General features: G+C 42.2%; 1 protein-coding gene and 2 long non-coding RNA genes across 4 annotated transcripts in view; 1 reads left to right on the forward strand and 2 right to left on the reverse strand.

Annotated features, from left to right (window-relative positions):
• The window catches only part of clybl (citrate lyase beta like), a 94,583-nt gene that overhangs the window by 25,143 nt on the left and 42,415 nt on the right, over nt 1-27,025 (forward strand). The gene's annotated exons all lie outside the window — the stretch shown is intronic.
• LOC130203328 (uncharacterized) lies at nt 15,271-18,514 on the reverse strand. Its single transcript, XR_008833486.1, has 5 exons — nt 18,321-18,514; nt 17,835-17,942; nt 17,429-17,524; nt 17,033-17,087; nt 15,271-15,296 (listed from the first exon to the last, which is right to left on the reverse strand). It is a non-coding gene; the product is annotated as an uncharacterized LOC130203328 (long non-coding RNA).
• Nucleotides 22,244-23,231, reverse strand: LOC130203332 (uncharacterized). Of its 2 annotated transcripts, none has more exons than XR_008833488.1 (4): nt 23,126-23,231; nt 22,887-22,978; nt 22,573-22,647; nt 22,244-22,328 (listed from the first exon to the last, which is right to left on the reverse strand). It is a non-coding gene; the product is annotated as an uncharacterized LOC130203332 (long non-coding RNA). The 2 variants fall into 2 exon arrangements; XR_008833487.1 differs by having other exon boundaries at nt 22,573-22,650.

A 27,025-nucleotide genomic window follows, 5' to 3' on the forward strand; every position in this document is an offset into this window, starting at 1 on the left:
ACGCCGATCAAAACCGATAATGGGCATATCGGCCGATATGGATCGGCGCCGATCAGATCGGTGCATCCCTACTGTATAATATATAATGCTATATAAAAGGTGTATTTGGATGAATACATAAATCCTGTGGCGCCAGTGGGACGTTCCAGACAAAGAGATGTAGCACACACTGCTGCTGCCTCACGTCGCCTTCTTTCAGTTCCTCTCAGGTGTATCCGTTGCTATCGCAGGTGTACAAATACCACATTAATTGATCACCGTGGGCAGCAGAAGTGTTTTTTGTTTCGGAACAATAACGTCTCTTTTAGCGCCCCGGCTGCTCCCTGAAAACCTGACGCGGCGTTCCTCGGCCTCCTCGGGAAGGAAGTGCAGCAGGGAGGTCAGGAGGCCTGTACGGGAGCTCTTCCCCTTCCCACAAGGCAGCTCTCAAAGCACGTTCTTCATCCTCCTCGTGTTCGCCCGGCCCGAGTGTAAGCCCGCGCATCCGGTCTCCATTACCGGGGTCTCTTCTGAGAGAATGTGACGGCGATGAGGCTCTTTTGAAGTCCGGCTTTACTACGGGACCCCGAGAGAGGAGCGAAGGCCAGCTGCTGAGCTGGAGAGAGAGAACTCAAGAGATAGATGAACCTTTTTACTTTTTCCTGAGCTCCCTGTTTTAGTAATTTCAGTCCTCCTTTAGTCTTTCTTTGCAGTATGATTCTGAATTTCTCCCAGGGTTCTTACGGACATGGAAAAACCTGGAAAAGTCCTGAAATTTAAAAAAAAAAGGTTATTTACAAGCCTGGAAAAGTCCATGGGAAAAATTCAATCCCAAAAGTTTTGGAAAAGTCATGGAAATTTGTTATATTCATGTTAATTTACGCAGTTTGATTAAAAGTATAAACATTTATACAAATATTCTTTTAATCAAACTCATCTCATTCACGTGTGTCATTTAAGGTTTATACTCGTGTATACTCTGAGATTTCAAAAAAATTGGTGGTGGTGGATTTGGTTAAGTCCTGAAAAGTCGACATCCATATTCAACAACAAAAACAAACCACCCTCTCTCTAATCTCGATGTGTTGTAAACAATAAAAAAGCAAGGCCATTATTAGGCTGCTGCGCTCCAGTGAAAACAGTGGGCGTGTCAGCCGCCGGGCCCTGTGTCAGTCGGCAGACATTTCCAGCAACAATGTGCCGACACCCATTCCGCACCGTGTTCAGGAAAACCTTGACCAAATGAATGATTCATCTTTTCTCTTTTCCGTCACTTGAGGCCCACGCTTTTGGCTGATTTTTTGATTTTTTTCTTTTTTTTTTTTTTGCTCGCATTTAATCGCCATTCAGATGTCAGTGTGAGGTCCCCTTGGTTCTCTACAGACGATCATCATTCATCACAGCTCTCGCTTCAGCTGTGCTTCCATACCGTGACCGTAAGATGGCTAACCAGACCGGACGACCAAAACAAAAAAAAAAACAAAAAAAAACTCTACACAAAACCGTTTTTTTTTCAGACGCGCTTTTTTCGCGCGCTTTTTGGCGTTTTTTCGCTTTTTTTTGGTTATTATTTCTATATTTATATTCAACTTTAAAAGCGCGCCCGGAGCAGCAACGCGCGGCGCTCCACAAGGCAACCAAACGCCAAGGCAGCCAATCGGATCAAGCAGCAGGATCAAGCGCGAGGCCCAAGCAGCCAAAATGGAACAAGGAGGCCCAAGGCATGGGCCCAAGGCAGCCAATAGGATTAAGCAGGAGGCCCAAGGCAGCCAATAGGATTAAGCAGGAGGCCCAAGGCAGCCAATCGGATCAAGCGAGAGGCTTTCCTTCCTGTTTTCCCGACGAGAACCTCATATTAGCGGTATTTAATTACGAAGATCTTTATAATTCTAAATGGAAACAGGACTCCAGCTGACTCCTGCTCGATCGGAAGTGCAACTGAAAGCGCTCGTAGTCGAGACACAATTCATGGAATAGATGGCGGTATTCGCCGTACTCTTTCCTTTTTTGAAATATCGTGAACGTTGGTTGCGCACGCAGGTCCGCTTTTAAAAGTCGTGTCTGGTGTGATCGCTGTTAAGCTAAATTCACACCAAAAGCGTTAGATGTTCCGACGTTTTTGGGGTTATTTCTTCGGTGGTGGATGAAGGAAATGAAAACTGTTTCCACGGAGTAAAGCCACAGAGTTAAGCCAAAAGTGGGAATGAAGCGAGTGACGCGAAAAGCCACAAATAGTCAAGCGAGTAAAGACCAGCATAAGAACATAGAATTACAGTGAAAGAACACTTTTTAAATGTGTTTTGGCTCATTAAAGGTAATCTATCTCATTCCATCGTAACGACAATCAATTAATCAAATTTTCGGACAGAAAAAATACAAATCCAGTGGGCGACGCAGGACTATAATCCACCTGAATTACAGGACGCCACCAGAGTCTTCCCCAAGCTGCTCCCTTCTCGACAGCTGTGAGCGCTAACAACAGCCAAGTTTGTTGTTTACGCTCGTAATGATAGTGTTTTAGGGGGAGTGGCTTTAGAAGGAGGCCAGAAGGGACGATAGTGAGCGATCCTCTCGCTCGATTGAGAAGTTTTTTGTCGCGCATGCTGGTATCTACGCTTGGAAAACAGTTCGTCAATACTGGATTTACTGCATGCTCTGGCTAATTTCTTTAAAACTCCCAACGCCATCTTCAAAAGAACAACACCTAACCGTCTGATAGTCGATTCCTGTGCAGTTTTCCACAGAAGCTTAGCCAGAGGTCTAACGCATCCGTTAACTTTCATTTTAGACAAACATGTGATTGATGTGGAGTTTAATTTATGTGGGGAGCTTTATAACCTCGCGCTGCTAACCTCGATGGGTTCGACAATCTGGCACGACTTTGGAGATGTTTTTCTTTTTTCTTTTCCCAGGCACCTTATGAAACGTGCTGTAGATCAAGTTCCCGTTTTTGTTGTGATAGAGAAGAGCAGTACGGCCGAGGGGCGGTGGGCGTTTCTTGAGAAGCATGTATCTTATGGTTAGTTGTCGATTGACTGTTGAATCCCATCCATGTGTGGTGGTACACCACATTCAGGTTTTCCCAAATCTCTTCGTAAGCATGGATACGGTGCAAGTGATCTTGTTCAGGATTGTTAGATTGTTATCGTAACGGTGATACGACCAAAATCTACCGACAAAGGTCATTTAAATGTGTGATACGGTCTATATTACAATAAAGCTTCTTTTCTGTTGATGCAATCAATAATCTGTATAAAGTAACCACATGGTGAGGTCTATTTTTTTAATATACTCCATGTGAATTTAATACATGACAAATAAAAAGTACATGATTCCAGTCTGGTCCTGGATCACGTCGGTGCCAGACAAGTTTCCATGCTCCTCCCAGTGAGGAAAGGAAGGGGCACTGGTTATTGCCCAGTTGCCCACACCACACCCTCAATGGGTAAATAGGCCACTCTCGGGTCCTGCTCTTTCCCTTTCACTTTCCACATCGCCTGTGTTTATGTTTCTCAACGTTTCATCTACGTGCGCACAGGAATATCACCTCCAGGAATGTCACAGGAAGTGTGTCAAGTATAACACCCTGTGTTCATCATCAGACCAACATGCCTCAACCTGTGTCACGTTGGAGAACCATCACACTGCATCTGGAGCGTGGAACACAAATACAGATGTTATACAACTGTAGACTTGAAGCTCTGGTATTTGTTTGTGTCAAAATTGCATGATAATAAAACATACAATTACAAATTGCCTAATATATAAAAACCAAAAAAAGTTTCTGCACATAGTTTGCTTGCCTGTAGATGGCCTGTTGGTGAAGCACTAGATGTTGCTCTAGATGTGTATAAAAACACATGTGCAACACTACTAATATAATCTAACAGGCCTGGATTGAAATCTATCCTCTCAAAGACAATAAAAACTAGAACGGGCACTCGGTAGAGCGCATACCTTCGCCGCAGCCACTTTTTTGGTACCTTTTCATGACCTTGACCTTTGACCCGATCGATCCCAAAATCTAATCAAATGGTCCCCGGATAATAACCAATCATCCCACCAAATTTCATGCGATTCGGTTAAATACTTTTTGAGTTATGCGAATAACACACATACAAATAAATAAATAAATAAATAAATACACAGCGATCAAAACATTACTTTCCGCATTCTCGAATGCGAAGGTAACCAGGCCTCATCCTCCGGTTCTGAAAGATGAACCAATGCAAAAAAAGAAGTTGCCTTCCCTCTAATGGCCAGCAGGGGGCAGTGACTCTGATTGTATAGAAGTCTATGAGTAAATTACTCAACTTCTCTTGATTTATTCCCTTGGTAAACATTGTAAACATGAGTTTATGGTCTCAATCTCTAGTTTCAAGTCTTCAGCATGATCATTTCGTAAATTATCGTCTATTTAGATGCAAATAGACCATAAAGCATGTATGCTTCAGGGGCGGGGCTACATTGTGATTGACAGGTCGCTGCCACAGAGTTTAAACTTGAACCCTTTTCACAGTGTTTTAAAAAATCCCGTTATTGTAAAAACCAAGATGGTAATGAAAAGAAGAAAAAAGCCTAAATCAAATAGGTTACGTCATTGTGACTACGTCCACCTCTTATATACAGACTATGATAATAACGCATGTTAATTGGACTTAATAGTCATTCTGTGGCTCTGGTTTGTGTTATTGTCGTACTTAGCTGCATTATCTTGTAACATGACTCATGTTTTGCGGGAAATCTGCATTTAATTCTTCATTGAGAATCTGTCGCCACACTTTATATGACCCAGGTCCGTACCATAATCCCGCGTGGTTGATTCCTCTATTTAACACATCATCTACTGTATCCGCAGCGTACATTATCGCCATTAACCAACCCCGCTGGCCCTCTGGGAGCTCTGCAACGCCCTCGCACCGGAGCCAGTGTTTGTGCAGCTCTTCCACGGGGCTCACCGACTCGCCGCGTCACCGGTGGCCGTGTTGTTTTGCGGTGAAAGCCGCGACAAGAACTCTCTCCATGTGGTGCGCGGCACGCCGAGCGGCGGCGGTCTGACAATCCCGGCCGCCTACTCGCATCGCAGCTTTTGCTACGCAGGAAATGTGTTGTTGATTTAATGATGTGTGTGTGTGTAGGCCTTTTTTTGTTGTGAAGACAGTTTCTTCAGTGTTTCTCCTCCCCAGCCACCCATGACGAGCAGAGCCATTACAAAGTGGATTAAACTCGGAGACAACCGACTCCGCGTGAGCGAATTAACACGAATGTAATTACTGTTGTCGAGACGTTTTGTAAACCAAGTGCTAACAGACGGTTAAAGACGCACATGAAGGGGAATGGAAGTGCTTTTTTGTTTTGTTTTTGCGCCCACCAGCTTACTTCTCATAATGCGTAATAATTTATGTAGTTAAGGGTTAATGTGGAACGAGTATAGGCATACCTCAATCCCGTAAGGCCTCATGGACTCACTAGAAGGGGCTTTCAGCTTCCAATCCTTTTTTTTATGTGGGGTGTGGGGAGGGGCTCTGGGCTCTGCGATGGGGGGTTGTGGCCTATATAATACTTCCATGGTTTTGGCAGTCAGATTTTGGAGAAACTTCCTGGTGTGTCGGGATCAATCGGGCCTAAGCCAGTCTTAATTAAAGGCTTGGGGCCGGGCAGAAGTCGAGGGCAAAAAGGCATCCCTGTTGGTTAGAAGAATGAAGCGTCTGTCATTACGACACTATAGGGAGCATCAGCTTTATTACTTAAAATTCCTCTTTCAGCTCTGTGACGACACGCAAACGATGGTTTGATTATATTTAGGTTGTGTCCAATATAAATCAGATGAAAAAGACAGCACCCATTAGACCATTTTTTAAAATTTAAGTTACCATATATTTAGATTGTTTCGTGGTATTAACCTGAAGAAAGGGACAACACGGACCTACAAAGACTAGAAAAGTAACTAACAGGACCAACACATTTACCAATAGTTTGTTGTTACATTATCAGCCCTCTTGGATATAATTTTGCCAAAATTGACGGCTGATGGAACACATTTTTTTAAATATCCATTAATCTGTGCTCGCACTATTATTCATGTTTACTTGAGTTACGTGAAGATGTTTTGAGGTGCAAAGATAGGGATTTGTTGCAGTCCACCATCTTGGAGGCCTTTCTTATTTATAGTCACTTATTCTCAGTGGTTAGGGGGTTAGAAGTTTAATTTAAAAAAAGCAATTTTTTAGTTTTTCAAGCGTCTCTGCCACTGAAGCGTGTCACAAGTTTTAAACAGATGCAGTTACCGTTTTCAACCACTTGGGGGCACAGGCAACTTACAAGGGAGAGATGAGGAGCCATGAGCTGGGCTGTGAATGGTGTGTGTGTGTGTGTGTGTGTGTGTGTGTGTGTGTGTGTGTGTGTCACTCATGACATGCACCACAAGAGAGGGAATAAGAGCAATGCCACAGATGTCCCTTTTCCTCCAGGTTTGTTTCCCTCTAAATCCGAATGTCAGACAGACAGCGCCGCCTTCGTATGTGTCCGTCCCCCGAGTGGATCCTTCCAGTCCACCCATCTGTCAGACTTTTTAGTTGTTGTTGTTTTTGTGTGTGTCTTTTTGAGCTCTCTCTCTCTCTCTCCACACGTACTCACGACCTAATCGGTGCATCTGCTTTGACCTTTATCACCCCCCCCACACACACACACACCCTTCATTCACACCTTCTCTTCCCAACTATTGCTCTCCCCCACCAGAAGACCCCGTGACACCTGTAGAGTCAACCAGGTATTGCCTCGTGCTTTGACCCTAAATACAAAATGTAGTTGATTTTTTTTTAAGGAGCCAAATACTTTGTCATTGCCTCCTGTTGGTAGATGCTCCTCCACGACAAGTCAGCTTCATCGGTGGTTTCTAAACTGGGATAGTTGCCCCGGTGAAGGTCGGCTCGCCGTCCGGCGTGCTCTGCTGTGTGGATGCGAGCAGTGAGACGTGTTCCCAATGCGTTCGCACCACAGTGGGTTATGTAACCGCGCTGCCACCGGCGTGTCAGATGGGCCCCAGAGATCCAGAAGGCTCAAGATGGCTATGCTGTGTTTTTTATTAACAGTCCGGATGTGTGTGCGTGTGTGTGTGTGGGCCAGATTGTGTGTGTTTTTGTTAGATCGGGCACGGATGTGTGTATCCATATGGTTCCATGGCGACATATTTGAAAAATGTTGGCCTCGTCTGTGTGTGTGTGTGTGTGTGTGTGTGTGTGTGTGTGTGTGTGTGTGTGTGTGTGTGTGTGTGTGTGTGTGTGTGTGTGTGTGTGTGTGTGTGTGTGTGTGTGTGTGTGTGTGTGTGTGTGTGTCTTGGCGTCTTTACATTAAACCCTTGCAAATTAATTTTTATTTTAAATGGAGGTCACATGATCAATTCTTTGCCACATGGCGTTATGGTCAGGGTATCGGGCAGCCATGATGACCGGTGGGAGGGGGATTTGTTGTGGAGGGAAGAACTGGACCCAGTGCAGACGTGACTCTCTGCCATTGGCTGGGAGGCTGCTTACAGAGTAAACACTGATCAAGGCTCTCTCTCTCTCTCTCTCTCAGCTCCCCACTTCTCCTCCGTCTCGTTCCCTCCACCATATTCCAGACCCCGAAGGAAACCGGCGCTTAGAGAACAAGTGTCTCGTGAATGCTGCGCCCGAGCAGCGGCCTCGCCCCGGTGTCCCGCGTGTGTTCATAAGACGAGTCTCCGCGCCAAACGCCGTTTCCTTTGAACATTTCAAAGGTGAATTTCAATTGGCATCAAGTCGGCTGTGGGAACGTCACGACTTGTGTTTGCGCGAGCCCGCCGCCAGGCGCCACCAGCACGCCGACTGGGAAATACAGGGGGCGGGTGGAGGAGGTCGTTCAGTCGATATCGACCCGACCGCCTCTTGGCCCCCGCCGTCGGGTTCGCCAAGCGGCACCAAAAAAAAAAGATCTTTGCGTGACGCAAATGAGAATCTCTCTCGCGTCCGGCGCCGCGGCCCAAAGGTTTTTTTCCACCGCAGATGTCATGGCATCCAGAAAGTGAGTCTTTGTTTGTCCTGTTTTTGATTTCGGGGGCGACGCGGGGCTGAAGGGGGTCAAGTGGTCCCTCTACCCTGAGCAAACAGCCGCCGGGACAACAAACCTCCACGGGAACCGCCGGCCGCCCTGCCAACATTCTCCCCGCTACTACCAGCATAAGCCCCCCCCCCCCCCCCCCCTCAGCCGAGCACTGTGATCCTGCGTAGCCGGCATAATGAAGCCATATAAGCCTGTTATTTGCCTGCTTTATGGCTTGTTTTATGAAGGTGAGCCGACAAGCAGCTCCCAGAACGGTTCCTGTCGCTTTAACAGACTGCATTACCAAGAGAAAAGGAGCGTTTGGGGATGGCGGGGGAGGGCCGGCCGGAGAATGGGCCGGGGTCTTTATGTCGGCCGTGCCGGGGCTTTGATGGGTCGAGGTCTGGCTGCAGGCTATCACTGGTACATTTTACGTCTTCCACCTTTTGTGTGTGTGTGTGTGTGGGGGGGGGGGGGGGCATTATTGACGTTTGACCTATGTTCTCATTGCCGCCTCCTCCTCACTAATCAATTACCGCATCGATCCATTAATCAGACATGGTGATGGCCAGTGAAAGGGGCCCGTGGGTACGGGTGAAGAATTGCGGGATTTGGGCCCGGGGCTATCGGGGAGGAGGGCCTTCACCTGTGGAGCGCCGCTCGGCAGTCGGGCCGAGGCGTCCGGAGGTTCTCGTCACCCACCAGATGGGTTCTCCTCCATGTGCGACGCACAAAACTCTTAAAGGCACACACGCGGGGAAAAAAAAAAAAAAAAGATTCATCAACCTAAGCACAAATGAAGCGGATTTTATAAATTGCCATCTTTTCACACAAATTCCTCTCCTGGGACTGTCAAGGACGGAGTTTAAATTCAAGCCCGTTTTCACGGTACAACACACACACTCATGTGTGTGTGTGTGTGTTGACGTGTATTTCCTACAATTGGAAATAATAACACAAAACAAACAAAACGCACAGTTGTCCCGTAGCCCAGAAGCCGGCAGGGAGCGTTCTAGTTAACGAAGCTTTCTTCTGCATGACTTGTGCACGAAACGTCCCGCCGCCGTGACACTGTGTCGGCGGAGGCAACGGAGGCCTTTTTCTTTCTTTCTTTCTGTCTGTCTTTTTTCCCATTTTTTTTTCAATGAGAGCAGACATGTTTTGGTCCGACCGGACTGTTTCCATGGCGGTCGGGGCGCTAGCGTGACTGTGTTTTAGAGCGCAAACAGAAGCGGATCAGACACACAGACAGCCAGCAGATCAAAACGGAAGCTGCGGGAGCGGAACCCACCGCGCTTTGATTGGGTTTGGTTTGGTCTTTTTTTTTTCCGGTGTGTGCAGACTAAAGCCGCCGCCACCCCCAGCCCGCCTCGTGCCCTTGCCAAGTCGCTTTGCCAGAACGGGGCAAGATTCGGGGGAAGAAACTACGAGAGAGAGAGAAAGAAAGCCCCCTCCCCTCCCCCCTCAGACTGACCAGGGTCCAGCTGACAGTCACCCGGCTCTTGTGGGTTTAGTGAATTGAGAAGACACTTCTTGTGTGGATTTTTCAATTCTTCAACGTGTCATTCGGGCCATTGTCCCCCCCGGCCCCTTTTCTCCCGGCTCCTTCTGCCGAGACGAGTCGTGTCATCCCCTCGCGATCAGCACTTTTGTTGCCTTTGTTTTTGGCCCTACCCTCAGAAGTCCATCTTGTCTTTTATGTCGCTGCCTTTCATGCATAAGGGAACAGTTGTGGCCTGTTGTGGGGCTGTTCCACTGCATTTCCACCAGTGGGGTTTCCTTTCATTCCCTTCAAAGTGCTACAATGGGGCTCTGAGGGCCTGAATGGCCGATGCAGAGCGCACAATCCTACAGAGCCCGCTCATTTTGTTTTGCCCGAGTCAATAAAAATGCTAAGTTAAAAAGCTAACCCCCTTGTGCCCTCCTCGAATGGAGCGACTTGTTTGACCTCCCCTCTCAATTAACTTTTAATGATAAATTCATTGATTTATTTTTTATTTTTTAACTCATCTAAAGCATATTATTCTGCACACATTTAGGGCTGCATTAATGTTTATTTCAAACAAATTCAACCCATACTGTCTGTGTATTAAAAACAAATTTATATACATATATATATATATAAAAAACTAAACAAAAATAAAAAATATTTATATATATATTATATATATATTATATATAATATATAATATATATATATATGGATTAGCATGAGCTAATCAATGCTGAGTGGATGTATGGAGTTGTCTACAGAGAGTGAGAGAGAGAGATAGCTGGACATTCAACAACCATCACAACTTTCAGAAAATCCAGCTCTCTCAAATGATGGCTCCCCTATCTTCTACATTCTGACCCCCCCCCCTCCCCCCCCTCCAGTCCTGAGACCTTGATGAAGACGTCTAGAACCTTCTGCAGGAGTGGGATTAAACTAGTTGTATGTCGCGGCATGAGAAAAGAAAATAGGAAAAAAGTCGTGCCGTTGTCTCCGGGCGTTACGGCCGAGGCCTCGCATAAAAAGCATTGTGTGCCGATTTGTGAGCCGAGAGAAAGCCGGGGGATTTTGGGACGGATTACAGGTAGGCAGACATTGGCTGCTGAAGATAACCGGCATGACTTCATCCTCATTGTGTAGATTAAGGCATAAAACCCAAACTAATGAGACAGGGGAAAAGGGAGGAGGGAGAAGACATGGACGGGAGGAGGAGCGAGGGGTATTGTTGATGGCGAGGGACGTCATTGTCGCCGCAATAAGCTTCTTCTTCTCTGTTTGTGTGTGTGTGTGTAAAGCCAGAAGAGGAAGATGTGGGCCCAGAGGTGATTATAATCTGAGGAAGTGAGTTTAAAAGGAACAAACGCTCCGAAAGGAAACGCTACATTGAGTTGAATGGCTGTAATTCGGGTTGCAGGGATCTCTCAGTGCTGCGTTTCTATGGCGGCCGGACAACGAATCAAGTGTTGCCGGCTCAACTGCCCCGAGCCAATCGAATGGCCCGTGTTTTTAAATCAACCGCTCGGTTTGGTGGCAGAATACTTCAGTCGGACTTTGGTATTGATGTCAGCAGGTCCAGTGTGCTTGAGAGACCAGCTCCCCATCTCATCAGAGGGTTTGGGTTTGGGTGGGGGGGGGTGGGGGTGGGGGTTGCTCTTTCCAACTCCAAATGTTGCTGGAGGGCAAGCAAAGGAAGCTGAGACGAGGAGAGAAGTAGAGAATACGTGTTTGATTCTCTCCTTCCTCTGTCTTTGGGGTGCCTTTGGTTAATTTTTCAGCATTTCTCTGCCATCCAAGGCAGTGCCCCCCCCCCCCCCCCACCCTCTCCCTCCTCCCCCTCACACACACACACACACACACACACCAAGCCACAGCATCACGCTGAGTGGAGGGGGCCGTATTTGGGGAATGTTTTTCCCTCTAAAAACAAACCCCCAAAAAAGCATCACACAAGCAGGTGGACACGAAGCTAGGTAAATATTGACTGTTTTAGGCATTTTTATTTCCCACCCGCGGACAGAGAAGCCCGTTCACACCTCGGGAAACCTCGATTTTCCCACCTCGTCTTTATTTTCATCACATTTAATCTGGACTCGTATGCAGAACACACTTTTGCGTGGCGCTTATTCAGAAGCGGCTGGTTATTGTGCGCTCGGAAACTCGTTTCTCTAATTTTGTGCATTTTTTTCGACAGAGCTTCCGCCGCGCCGGAGATAATTGTGGAAATCTACATATCGAGAAGGGAGGCTGTCGTCGGGGTCTGTTTTTGGAACGGGGCCTCTTGTTATCTGCCGTAATTCATGTGGTACGATGAATATTACCACCTGAATTAGGCTATTATGCTGCCATGTGGAGGCCGGCGGAGTTACAGGAAATGGTGATCATCATGTCATGATAATGAAGCAATTACTACGAGCTATTCACGGCACAATATTGACCACTGCGCCGCAATCAGCAGCCGCTGCATATCTGTTATCTCCAGTGGAATATTTATTAAGATCTAATATGCCCTTCCTCCCCGTTTCTACTGGACACACTGGTAGGCTGCAGCGGAAGAGGCCTGCAGCGTCCAGTGGACTCACTGTGCATAATATAACATATTAAAAAATATATATAATTTAAATATAAACACATATGTCTGTCATATTGCAAATGCAATATCATTTTGTCGAAATACGTTTTATGGGAAAGTTGTGGCCCTTAAATCATTTTATAATACGGGTGGATGAAATCAAGCATTCTGATTGGTTGAGAGTGAGTCACAAGGTGTACTTTAATCAGCCATAATGTCCTTCAGCTGTTTACATTTATCTGAGCGTCCCATATCAGTGCGCACTGTCAGGCAAACGAAGTGGGCAATGAACTGCTTCACCAACTGGTGCAAAGAGAAACCAGTAGACCTGAAGACCATAACCAGTAGATCTGCAGACCATAACCAGTAGACCTGAAGACCATAACCAGTAGACCTGAAGACTATAACCAGTAGACCTGAAGACCATAACCAGTAGACCTGCAGACCATAACCAGTAGACCTGAAGACCAGAACCAATAGATCTGCAGACCATAACCAGTAGACCATATGAATGAAATACTGCGGGGTGATTTCTCTGGCACTGTGCGCAATGCAAAGGGTGACCACTAGGGGGTCAGTTAGGTCTGAATGTTGAGTCGGTGCTGGTGTTTGAGGAAGTGTGTTCACGTCCGCAAACAACGTTTTTGTTGGCGTTGTAAAAACCCGTAGACGTCAGGGACTCGACAAAAGCAAGTTCGGTAAAGTTGGAAAGATATTCACAGATTCGGACCTGGAAAAGTCATGGAATTTCAAAATGGTTATTTCCAGTGTGTTATATTCACATGTTCATTTACGCTGAGTTTTAAATAATGAATGGATGTTTTTAAAAGAAGAACGCTCAAAATACAAGCCGGCATACGCTCTAGGGTGAAACAATAGTTTGATTAAAAGAATAAACCTTTTATACAAATGCTTATTTTTTAATCAAACTGCTGTATCTCACTCATTTGTAAACTGTATGCTTTGGAATTCTCATTATTAGTTTAAATACTACATTTTCTCACTTTTACATGGATACACCGAGATTTTCACAAAATGTTTGGTCATGGAAATTTGGTTTAAAGTCCTGGACATCCAATGAATGGTCAGCATGAACCCTGTCAATAGCTCTGTTTCATGTCACATGCTCGTGGACTGTCAGGGAGCTCGTGTGACAGAGGTGTGAAGTCCCAGATCCTTCTATGGCGTGTCGCTCCTCCGTGACATTAAACCCGTTACCTTGAGTAAAAAATCAGCGCATCCCGACTGGATTACGCGACAGGGGATTTCAGAGATAAAACTCGGGGCTGAATATTTCGACGGGGACGATCAAGGACGGTAGTTGTGTGGAGATAAGACGCCGTGCGGCTCAAGGTGGATTTGTTGTACAGAGAGCGTCAGATCATCAGAGGCCGTCCTGTCGGACTGAAGATCAGTCGAGAGCTCCGTACCAGGCGACGTCTTGGTCCGAGACACACGAGGTGGACACTAATCTGCATGTAAGAGGCTGGAGGAGTGCCTTGTGCTGTGTCGGGGTTTAACTAAATATATGCGCCGTAACACTGTCTCGATGTTTAGTTCTTTTAAACGCTCTAGATTTTTTGGAATAACCTCCGTGAATACTTCATTTCATTTGAGTGTGCGTGATGCAACGCTTCATGGGAAACTTTTTCCCGCATCAGAGATGAACGCGTACGGCCTTTTTAAAATGAACGTCAGTCTTTGCGGGAAAGAAAACGACTCGGTTTGTCTGGGTTAGAATAACTACGTCGTACTAAAGCTCATGTGTGTGAATCCGGCCCGGCACGTCACACTGTAAGAAAAAAACCCGTAAAAAGAAGGTCAAATGAGTGGCAGCTACGGCTGCCAAACAAAAACCGTAAATTTCAGGTAAAATACCTTACTTCAAATAAAGGACGAAAACCATAAATTTACAGTAATTTTCATTAAAGATTTTGCAGTGAAATACTGTTTTTACAGATTTTTCCTGTAATATTACAATCAAACACCTTTATTAAAGTGATATTTCTATAGGTTCTGCAGTGAAATACTGTTATTTTACAGATTTTTCCTTTATTATTACAGTCAAATACCTTCAATAAAGTGATATTTCTAAAGCTTCTGCAGTGAAATACTGTAATTTTACAGATTTTGCCTATATTATTACAGTCAAATACCTTCAATAAAGTCATATTTCTAAAGCTTCTGCAGTGAAATACTGTAATTTTACAGATTTTGTATGTATTATTACAATCAAACACCTTCAATAAAGTGATATTTCTAAAGGTTCTGCAGTGAAATACTGTAATTCTACAGATTTTCCTATATTATTACAGTCAAACGCCTTCAATAAAGTGATATCTCTAAAGGTTCTGCAGTGAAATACTGTAATTTTACAGATTTTGTATGTATTATTACAATCAAACACCTTCAATAAAGTGATATTTCTAAAGGTTCTGCAGTGAAATACTGTAATTTTACAGATTTTGTATGTATTATTACAATCAAACACCTTCAATAAAGTGATATTTCTAAAGGTTCTGCAGTGAAATACTGTGATTTTACAGATTTTTCCTATATTATTACAATCAAACACCTTCAATAAAATGATATTTATAAAGGTTTTGCAGTGAAATACTGTGATTTTCCAGATTTCTCCTGTACTATTACAAGTGTTCAATTATTATGAAATATAAGCTTTTGAGATTACTGTGAAAAATCTAAATACATTGAAACATCTACAAAACATTCAATGTTTCAATTAAAGTAGGGGTTAGAAACTGAATTACATATAAAGTACACACCAATATTGATTTTAAAACATTTTATTTAATGTACATTTTCAAAATCAACCAATTATTCACTATCAGTTGATAAGTGAAAGCAAAACATACGGCAAAAGGTCCATAATTGTGGGCGGCTGTAGCTCAGTGGGGTAAGAGGGCGTCCTGCAACCCCAAGGTTGTCGGTTCGATCCCGCTCTCCCCATTAGTTGCAAGTCGAAGTGTCCTTGAGCAAGGCACTGAACCCCAGTTGCTTCCTGGGCGCATCACTGCAGCCCACTGCTCATAATAACTAAGGATGGGTTAAATGCAGAGAACTAATTTGCCCTTGGGGATTAATAAAGTATATTTCTTCTTCATAAATATTTACCAGAAGTGACAGTGCAGATAAAGAACAATCTTCCAAATTTAGTAATCAGCCAGATCCTCGGTGCATCTGGGCGAAAAAAGGGAAGAAGGACAAACAAATTCACTGGAAAGTCCTGAGAAAGTTGGCTTTCATTTCTTACCATTCCTTTAAACAAACTTAAACTAACTATTTTGAAATTGTCTGTACCAATTGACATTCTGTCAATCTGAACAGTCAGCTTTGAGAATGATAGTAATTAAATGATTACCTATTTAAAGCTGCACGCAGTGCATGTCTTAGCACTTCCATCAGAAACATGTGAATCACGAAAAGAAGAAAGACGTGGATTCACAACAATGGGCACGTTTCACAGATGTATCATAGCAAGGTAAACACACTTGTAGCTAAACAAAAAAAAGAAGCTAATTGATACATCTAGATCAAACCAACCACCGATAATTATATTGTGACATGTCTGAGGGTCTTTTCCTCAATGCCCCTTTAGAAATAAAAAAAGGGTAGATGATGATAATGATGACGACATGTCTTTGAAAAGTATGCTAACTCTACGGTGGCCCTGAGAGATCAACACACTGCCACTTAAGAAAACACATGCAAAAAGACAAAACACAGGCAAGTTAAGATTAAACTTTAGCAATTTGACAACACATGTCCAGCATTTAGAAAACATGGCGCAAATACAGAAAACAGAAGTGTTTCCAAAGGACAATGGTGATGAGCACGGTTTGAACATGTTTGTTGCTGCTAGTTTGAGACTCGTGAAGTTATTGAAGTGACGTCGGCTCCGTATACCATCTGTTTATGTTGGGAACTGACTTTTGCTGCTGCTTTACTCTGCACGTAAAGTGACCGCTGCACGCAACTCATAGGACTTTGCAGAGCGAAAAGCAGAATTCAATCTCATATGACCTCATCTTCAAAATTGAAAAAGTTACGTTAACTGTAGCTTGCATAATAACCATATAAGCAATAACTTTATGGTGGTGATAGTAGTACGAGGTATGTTCATTTCAGGTAAGGTAATAGTGGTCTGTTTGGGGATTTTCAAGGAAAGAAGTCTCATGGGAATGCTTGGCTTACTGTAGACTATCGTCTGTATATTTTTTTTGTCTAATAATGCCTACATGAATATGATGCAGGCTACAGGCTGTCTGTCCACACTGTTAAACCGGATAGTACAGTTTAAAATCTGTCAAATCTCCTCAGAAATAATTAGAATGACTGATATAATTCAGCTTTTCCGCTCTGCAAGGTCCTGCGAGGTGCATGCAGCTCACTTTCCGTGAGTAGAGCAGTAGCATATTGTAGGTCCACAACGTAAACAGATGATACAATACCCGATTTCAATAACTTCATGAGTCACAAACCATAGCAACAGCAAGCCTGTCCAAGCTGTGTTCATCACGATTTAGTGTCCTCTTGAAACACTTTTTCTTAATTTGCAGCGCTTTTCTGTACCGTGTTGTGTCGTCTGAATTTGCAGCGCTTTTTCTAAATGCTGCACATGTGCTGTCAATTTGATGAAGTTGTTTTCTTAATTTGCTTGTGTTTTGTCTATTAGCATGTTTTATTAAGTTGCAGTGCCCTGACCTCTCAGGGCCACCGTACAACTCAAAAGAAGGCCGAAGGAAAAGCTCCTCAGTTTTTTTTATGGCCAGTGGAAGAACTGTCTTAAAAAAGTGCTTTGCTCAGATCATTAAAGTACTTGAGAAATCATATCTAATATTAATCACAATGTAAGGTTTTGCAATAGTGGTTCAAATGGACTAATATCTTTTATATATGCTGCAGTGGATACTTACGAGTGATGGACTTTGGGTGTTTCCCCCCGTCAATGTTGTTCCAATCCTTATTGAGCTGAAAAATATAAGAAAGTTTCATGTAATTAGCTATTATCAGTGTTGAAAAGGGTAATGTGAAAATGAATCAGAAAAAAACTGCCACCACATATTTCATGCATGCAGAAAGTATTCAGACTTTTTCACTTTTTTCCCATTTTGTTATGTTGCAACCTTATGATTGAATCATTTGAATTAATTTTTACCTCATCAATCTACACTAAATACCCTGTAATAAAAAGAAAACTGAATTATCACATTGACATACGTATTCAGACCCTTTACTTGGTACTTAGTTAATGCACCTTTAGCACGGTTAAAGCCTCGTCTCTAGCATAAAACGCGACAAGCTTTACACACCTGGATTTGGGGATGTTCTGCCATTCTTTTCTGCAGATCCTCACACGCTCTGTCAGGTTGGATGGGGACCGTTGGTAAACAGACATTTTCAGATCACTAAAAACAAATCACAAACCTATAAGTGACCATGGAAGGTGAACTCAGTTTTAAGAATCATATCACCAGCATCACCAAGGTGCCTTTTTCCAACTCAGAAACATTTACAAAAATTAGAGGCTTTATTTCCCAGTCTGACTTAGAGTAACTCATGCATGCATTTGTTTTGAGCAGGCTTCTTAAATGAACACAACACATTTTTACAGTATGTATGTGTGTATTGTTTCTGTTTAAATGCACATGTTTGCTGTTTTATATTGTTTTTTGTAAGAACAAATCCTATCTCTCTCTGTCTTGCATGTTTGCTTACCTGTCCCTGAGTGGAATTATGTGCCCCACCATCCAGTGGTATCTTGTCACTCCTGGTTCTTCAGCCTTCTCATGATCTTGCAGGCCATGCACTGCTCAGGGTCCAGTGCTGTGTGCAGTACGGTTCGAAAAAGTGAAGAATACTGTCAATTATATCCATGTCACCCACCCTAAACCACATTCAAGTATGTTTTTCTGGTTGTGAGACAGAATCATGCCAACAAGCTAACGTTACCTGAAGCTAGTTTACTTAACTAGCTAACCAAACTCTTTGTAACAGTCCGTTTATCCACCGATAGCATTATTTAATCCATTATGAACTGTATTGAACACACTAATTAACTGATTTTAATGTAATAACATTACTTTTAAACATGTAAAATGATTAATTTGTTTCCATATGTCTAAATGAAATATGTTTAAACTATGCTAAACAGAAAATTACATTAGGTTGTTTCAGAAAGTAACAGTGAAAATGTTTTCTTACCTGATATCTTCAATAATTTTGCAGGATATCAATTCACGTAACTTTGCTGGTCACCACATCCCGTATGATCCTTCCTCTGTGTCCCAGTCTTTCTTTCTCCGTTGACATCCCACAAGTTAAAATCGCAGGCATATGTAAAATACTTCAGGTAATAATGCAGGTAGGTCAACAGCAGACACTAGCAGACCTGCCGAGTAGCGCCTGCCCCGCTGCGGCTTCCGCTCAAACAGACGTAATTTCAAATCCACGGCGCGGACATTTCTCATTGGCCAGTTCTCTGAGTGACAGGCAGATTATCCAATCATGTTCAAAGCAACGTGGGAGACAGCCAATAGCAATGGTTTTAGCGTGGTAACATAACTAATATAGAAAAAGATGACTTGTTTTGAAAGAAACTAAAGAAATGTCTGTATTTAGTTGTATTTATAGGCTGGTATATTCAATTAACTCTTTCCATTGCAGTGTATGAATACAAATGAAATACTATATGGTAAAGTTGTAATAATACCTATAGGTTAACACAAACACACATAGACACATGGTAGGCTATATATATTTCCACACTTAGTATGTTTTTAAGGCCGGCTGAGAGGGGCGACGGTTGGTCATTCAATTCCTTTGTAGTATACTTACTATTCTACAGTCAACAGAACTCCAACACATTGATCCATATGAAGCGTTTCCTCTACATTGAGTCTACTCAGAAGTGGTAGATTATTATTTGTATTATTACTATTATTTCCCCGGTTAGCCTCAACACAAGAACACACAAGTAGAGGCCCAGTGTTTAGTGGTTCTTTAATTAAAGAAAATGAAGCACCCAAATATTTAAAAAAAGTTTTAGTGCCATTCCCTGCACAATAACCCAAATGAGGACTGATGACGGCAATTGAGATGGAACAATCAACAATAATCACTGCATATATTGCTTATCGCTGGATTGATATCATGGTGACATTCTATTTACATTCAGATGGCCCATAGTATGACCCTCTTGCATTTTAACAAATCCCTGACCTTTCCTTTAGAACCACCAAAATGCCAACTGTGCAAACATGACAATGTCATTTTCCCCTAACTGTGTTGCAGTGTTATGCGGCAGGTTGGTTTAGAGTTCAGCCTTTGCCCACAGCAACACTCATTTGCCAACATGGCCATTATCCCATACAAGTTGCAACATGTTTTCAAACTTTTAACCGCATGTAGCAAGTCAATCCATTGCGCAGCCATTTCCCCCTCTTCTTGTCTTTATTCTTCTGCATAGCTCAAATCCAGCAGATCCAAGGTGTTGGCCAAAGTAGTTAGGCCATTAGCCATCCTTTATATGGGACAATGTACATTTTAATTGTTCAACTGCTCACTGTAAACAGTGAATGTCTTTAAAGTATTTTAGTTGTCTATGGAAGCAAGGTAGATTCAACAGTAATTGTGCAGTTTGATAATGCACTACAGCATCATCTCCAGGCTAAATTGGCTGAGTATAACGTCAAAACGATGAAAAGGCTGATTTAACCCCGCAAATACCATACATTTTTGGAGGCACATTCAAGACTACTTGAGCTCTGCGTCCAGGCTGAAAAGGTTGAATTAAAGGCAGCCAACAACGCTGTTTCTCGGATAAAGAAACTGCTGTCCTCAATTCCCCCGGCTAAATGCACAGTCTTTGGCTGAATTACGCATGCCCAAGACAGCATGCACTGCAGCAGCACAAGGCCTACTTTCTTAGGGCTAAACTCCCCCTCTTTCACCGTTGTGTGGATGCCCAAGACTGCATGCACTATAGCAGCACTGGGCCTCAATCACATGGGCAAAGGTTACTGTCTTTTGCCAGCTAAAGGACGCCCAAAGTAGCAAGCAACTATGGCAGAATCGGGCCTCCGTCGTTAGGGCAAACCCAGTTAATTTAACCGGCCTGGAAGTGTCCATGTGGGCATAAATCTCTATAATACAGGCCAAACTCACCCTCTATTTTTTACTTGCACAACTTGGAATGTGGAAATCAAATGTTTCTAATAGCATTGTCATTTTCAATATTTTGAACAGTAAAGGCCTATTCCAGTTCAATGTAACACAATTAATATCACAGATAGCAAACTGACTCCCTCCCGGATGCGTCATAGGCTCCGGATCAGTGGCTAGATGTACAGCCGTATGCACCCATATTCATTCAATTTGGATCCTTCCATAAAGCAGCTCATTTGGCCCGGATCAATTACTTTACATACCGACATATATTTAATATGCATCAATGGGGAAAAAAGAAATGCAATCGGAAATAATATCAAAAAGTTTATTAAAAGGACATCAAATTATTTCTTGTACATGTATGAATCATATTTATTGATAATTAGTTCGAGACAATATATACACACATACATATAGAGTAAAAACTATAGCTCACATTAGAACACAAGAGCTCCAACTAATGCAACCATACATACCGACCACCTAACCCAAATACCACAATTCTCCCGGAGAATAGGTCGAGTGGCCTCAAGTGAATGGTGGAACTTCCAACTGAGAACTGGTGTGTGTGTATATATATATATTAGGGCTGTCAGCGTTAACGCGTTAATCTATGCGATTAATTTGGCGCCTTAACGCACTAAAATATTTTAATTAATTAGCATTTTTTTTGTGTTGAATATATTTTATTAACAAGGGGAAATTAGTTCTCTGCATTTAACCCATCCTTAGTTATTAAGGAGCAGTGGGCTGCAGTGATGCGCCCGGGAAGCAACTGGGGGTTCAGTGCCTTGCTCAAGGACACTTGACTTGCTTCGTGTTCGTTGAAGTTGTTACACTCCTCTGAATGTCAAACCACGGCAGTACGGTTTGACACTGTTTCCGTTTTTAAACCATTATTTCTCCGCAAAATAAGGAAATCAGTTTACTGGATGAATCAGTTCCTCCCTCCTCCCCTCCCTCCTCCCCTCTGATACACAGAGGAACGGAGAGGCCTTGTCGGGTGACGAAAAGACTCGTCACATGAAACCTTCAACGTGATTGGTCAATCCGTTTATCTGTCAACACTTTCAATTGCGATTAAAGTTGTACGCAATTTCTGATTTCACAATTAGTTAATTTTTTTAAATCGATTGACAGCCCTAATATATATATAAATATATATTATATATAAAAATATAAATATATATTTTTAATTCTGTTCAGTGTGGGGGATGTCGACAGTAGCACGCCTCCTGGAGCTACCCCGGTTTGCTGCCAGGTTGAACCACCTAATGGCATGCTTTAGAATCTGTTCATCAGTGGATGCATGTGTGGCATGATTCTTTCTGACGGCATCTGTAATCACACAAGCAGATACAAAATCTCATGAATCCTCAGTGCAACATAGAGCAGAAATGCAGCCTAAAATCTAGTAGCTGTCTGGCACTTAAGGTGTGCTATGCTATATTTAGAGCCAATATATCATATAACTATTATGTAAAGATATAGTCGAGTAACATTTACCCAAGTAGAGAATAAAGTTGCAATTCAAACATTTTATTTAGCACTGTTAAAAAAGATCTGGGAAAGATGGTTATTCGTAAGTTTGAACACTAATCAAGACCTCTGGGTGAATCCAAATTGTTTTCATTAAATATTAGTTACTTACGGGAGCAAAGTCTTAGATGTTATTTGACTGAATAATTTTTTTCCATTCATTCGAGGATGTTCCACGTTTGGCATCATGTCGTCCGATCGTTGCCAGGGAGGAAATCGAAAATGGATCGAAAAAATCTGATTAATATTTGATACTTTACAGAATGTTTGCGAAAACATTTCCATCAAACATGGTATTGTCTAGTGTAAATTACATACAATAGATTTTAATCAGCTTTGCGTGAGATTCTTAAAACAAAAAAACTCACCACTCATTAGAATGTTGACGGGATCTTTGAGCCGTTGCTCAAAAGGTCCACTTCCTCCATTGTGGTACACGGAAACGGAAAAGGTCTCTCACCTCTGTAATTGTCTCCAGCATGCCTAGGATTTGAACTGGAACAGCTATATAAAAAACCATTAGAAAAACAGTTAAAAAATGTAACGATTAAGAGATTTTACATAAAATATGGAAATATCAAGTTTTATACAATTTCATTAATGCAATCATAATAATCATATTCACTTGGATTCAATGTGACAGTGTGTATTGCATGTCTTGTATCCAATTAACAATTGTTCACATTTAAAAAAATTAATGATTAAAAGGTTCAATTTGAATCCCATAGCCGTTTGAGGTGTTGCTCACCACAGCAGGCAATGGTGTCTGAACCACACCACGCCCCTCGCCAGGTGGGCGTGTCCCCCTGGCGTGTTCGCTGTCCTGCTGGTGATGGAGTACATGGAATAGTTAAGAGGAGGCAATGATTGGAGGGACAACTGTCCCGCTAGTGGTTGGACCCCTGTTTTGTGGGGAATTTTCATTTCATTGTCTCCATCCGAGTCTCCATAGAAATGGCTAGAAAAAAACTAATTGGTCATACTATAAAAATGAATGACAGACGCTTTATTTTATTAAGGTAAAAGTGTTCTAAAGAATAAAATGTATACACATTTACTCACACCGGCATTGGCTTCCTCTTTTTAGGAATTGCCTCCTCTTCTGACTGGAGATCTGATGTGTCGCAAGACATATATTTCCACCAAGTAATTATCTAAAAATTAAGTCACATAAACACAATGAAAAAGTACAGAATTATAAACAGAACAATGTGCTTAAAATGTTGTTTCCCCCAACATATATAAAAGTGATTTTTTATATCCGTTTAAAACGGCCAATTAATACAATATTAATATAATACCGCATGATCCAATTACTCTGACGTCACGTGTCTGCCAGTCTGGTCCAGGTTGTTCGGCGCTTCTGACAGCCTTGTCCACCCTTTCGTCCCTCGGATAATTCGGCCAAAACGGGAGTAGTGCCACAAAGCTGGTATAGCTTTGTGGCACTACTGCTACCGTTTTGTTAGTCAAGAATTCTATGAAGTGGAACATCCTGAATTACAGAGGAAAGAAACAAACAGTGTCACTTGTCACAGAAATATAACCTTCTGTTCCAAGAACATTGAAAAAAATAATATTTTGCAACTATTAAAGTTCTTTATAACCAGGAGTATGAAAATTTGTGTTTGAAAACACGAGGTATACCGTAAAAAAAAGAGATTAAACGGCAATAATAGGCGTGTTATACACATTGAAGAGAAGAAACTTTACTTAACAGTCAAAGTTGTATTCAGTTTCCCATCAATCACAGTGATGTAGTCAAAACATCTTGACGGACCCTCCGTCTAATGGTGGAGCTGGAGACAGGCCCATTCTTTCTGTTCATTTTATCTAAAACAAACCAAAATACAAACAATGTTTGAAATGCATCTTTTCTTTCAGGAAATATACAATATCTATTTGTTCTCAATTGTATTAATTTGTAGTGCTTATATAGCATGTCAAGTCATTTTTATAAAAACACTGTTACGGATGCGTGGTGTGGAGGACCCAAACGCAGCAGGAGTTTCACGAAAAACTGAGTTTATTCTCAGTACAGGAACACAGACAACACCACACGGGAACGAAAAAAGACGATCTGACACCAGACAAACAGAAGGACACAGATTAAATACACAGGGGAACGAGACACAGGTGGAAACAATCAGGAAAGAAACAGACAAGCACAGGGAGGGAAGAGCAGGGAAACAGGAAACGAGACAGGGACTTCAACATAAAACAGGAAACACACAGATCCTAACAAACACTACGCTATTAAGATAGTATTTTAATGAATTAATACAAATCTGGTCATTATAAAGTTAAACAGGTTATACGGTTCCCTCTCAAATGTGTCTTTAAGTTGCTGTGAAAACATTTCCTTCCAAAGAATGTGTGCTTACCTGAATTGTAGAGATGGCGATCAACAGTGTTGTCACTTCTGTACAACTGTGAGGATGACATTGCAAATTCTAAGTTACGTGTTGAGAACTCAATACATGCAGAATTAAATTAAAACAGGTCTGTGCTGGCGCTCTATTAGCTCATGAGCTAGCGCTATTAGCTGTGAGCTAGCGCCGTTATTAGCTCGGGCTGGCGGTTAGCTCGCTCAGCTTCCATCGCGCACCCTTGGGTTGGAGCTTAAGTAACCTAACCACTGACAATTCAGCGCTAGCTGCAGAAGATAGCTCCATGAGAACCACACATGGTAGTTAGCTGGACCAGCCCTGGCAGAGGGGACACGTGCAGTAGCAACATCAGCTTATACACCATCACCAACTGTGTGTGATTAAATACGATTTTTTCTTTTAAAACCGGGATGTTACGGTAATAACTTATTTACGTTGAAGTCTAACAATACCTCAAACTTCACAAAGCAATGTTAGCGGCAGCCAAAAGAAGAGGGAACTCTTAAGAAAACGAGCCATAATTCGACAGTAGCAACACAATTCAACACTTACCTAACTCGTACTTATGGCGCAAAGAGCTGCAATTTTGAAAATACCAGTTTGAAAAGTCGAAGGGCAACAACTTGGAGCATCCACCGCAGTTACAACGCTGTCTGATGGTGCGCGGATCCGGTGGCATGACCAAACCGAGTGCGACAGGAGGGCGGATAGGACCAACTGCTATCTGGGATGCTTCGCACTCCGCTCGTGGTGGTCATTGCCATTGTGACGGTCTTATTTCTAGTTGACACTAAATCCTATATGGCAAGTTTCTGCTGCACTGCTCTCTTGAGGTTGAAACTTTCAAGCATGTTACATGCATTTAGCTGGCGCTTTTATCCAAAAGCGACTTACAGTTAGAAGTTAGATGTCTCGCTCCGGGACACCGACACACACGGTCGCCCTATAATGCTCCTATAAAGAACAAGTATCAAAACCTATTATTTCTTCTACTTTGTACTCTTTAAAAAAATGCAATATGTTTAATGTAATGACAAAAGTTAGCTACATTTAGATTCAGATTTACAGAGTTTGAATGTAAAAGTACACATTAATATAAATATAATATGATCTACCTTAAAATTACAAAGAAAATCGTTAAATTGTTAGTATGGACATAAACCTTCATATAAGGAGCTCCACATTTAATTACAGGTAATAATTGTTGTTTTACATGAATTTGTATGTCATTTAAGAAAACGGTAAAAAGACTGTATTAATAATACAGTCATTTTCTTTACAAAAATGGGAAAAACATGTTATTTTGTATTATGAGCATAAAACTTAAATTAACAGTTGGGTTGTTAATTTAAAGATAATGTCTGTAATTTCACAGAGTTTTGCATGTAATTCAAAAAAAAAGAAAAATACTGTAAATATTTAGAGTTATTTTCCGTAAAATTAGGATCTTTTTTTACAGTGCATCTCATGTGGCCCCTGGCGGCTTGAAAGACACGCGATCGCCGTTTCTTCAAGAAACTTACCCATGCTTTTATTTTGAAGGTTTCAAGTTAAATGGATTCATGTTATAGTATTAGAGACAAGTTCTTATGTACAATATTTCTACACTCGAAAAAACAATAATCAAATGCAAAGAGAGTTATTTAACAATATGTTCGGCAGAAGTTTATACATTTCTATATTTCAGTTACAACCATTTGAGGGCAGCCATGATTCTGATGTCGCCCACACTGAACATGGGTTTGACACCCCTGTACGAAACTGGATTACGTGGGAAGTGCTAGACGAGCCCAGCTGGCTTCCAGTAGCAGAATATTTGGTCATATATTAACTTGTTGCCCGTGTATCACGACCAGTATTGTGTCACCAGAAGAAGAAAAAAGCCTGAGAGTGTAAAAGAACAATGTATTTTCTTTGGCTGTCGACGGGATAGGTCCACATGTGACACACCGTACGCGCCTCAGGGAGGCCCATGTCTAGTCTAACACAAAGCTCACTGCCCCTCTTACACCCCCCCCCCCCCCTTTAATGCCATTGGGCCCGGGTCTACTGCTAATGAGAACCAGTCCCATCCAGCACCATATAAACCCACTAACACACACTTACCTCTGATCTCAGACCAGTAAACGTAGTCACTGCGGCCAGGTCCCACCACTTAACAGCTGCTAATTTAGCTACACAGCCCTGTGTTATCATAACCTTTCATGTAAAAAAAGAAAAGAAAAAAAAGAAAACGAAAGAAGTTGGTAACGTAGGTGCATATGGCGCTTTGGGGACTGTTAAATATATAGAACACACGTATATATGTCGTGATCTAATCAGGGGAAATGCCCACCAGATGTGGGATGGTGTAAATAGAAATATCCGGATTGTGTTTATGGTATGGAAGTGAAGTGTGTGTAGAGGGACTGGGCCGTGTGTCCAGCCCTGCTCCTTTAAGGGTTAATATTTGACACCGCTTTTGTCATTTAATCCATCGTCCGTCAAACCCTAATACGGAAACAACACGAGATTAAACGAGCTCAAAGCACATCGATCGAATGAAGAAGAAAAAAAAGGAAATAAATTGCTCATAGATGTGGTCACATTTGTTTTGTTGACAGGTTGTACCTGTAACAGTCTCAAAATATCAGGTATACAGCTGTGCATTATTATTTTTTGTATTTATTTATTTTTAAATTCATTGTATAATATTGGTTACAACGACCCTCAAACAAACAGAATTAAAAAGCTGATTTAGAGAACCACACGTCCCTATATCATGTTATCTAACTGAATCTTTGGATTATTCAAGTTTCCAGCAAAGATTCT

The sequence above is a fragment of the Pseudoliparis swirei genome, chromosome 2 (assembly GCF_029220125.1).
Source record: "Pseudoliparis swirei isolate HS2019 ecotype Mariana Trench chromosome 2, NWPU_hadal_v1, whole genome shotgun sequence".
Lineage (NCBI taxonomy): Eukaryota > Metazoa > Chordata > Actinopteri > Perciformes > Liparidae > Pseudoliparis > Pseudoliparis swirei.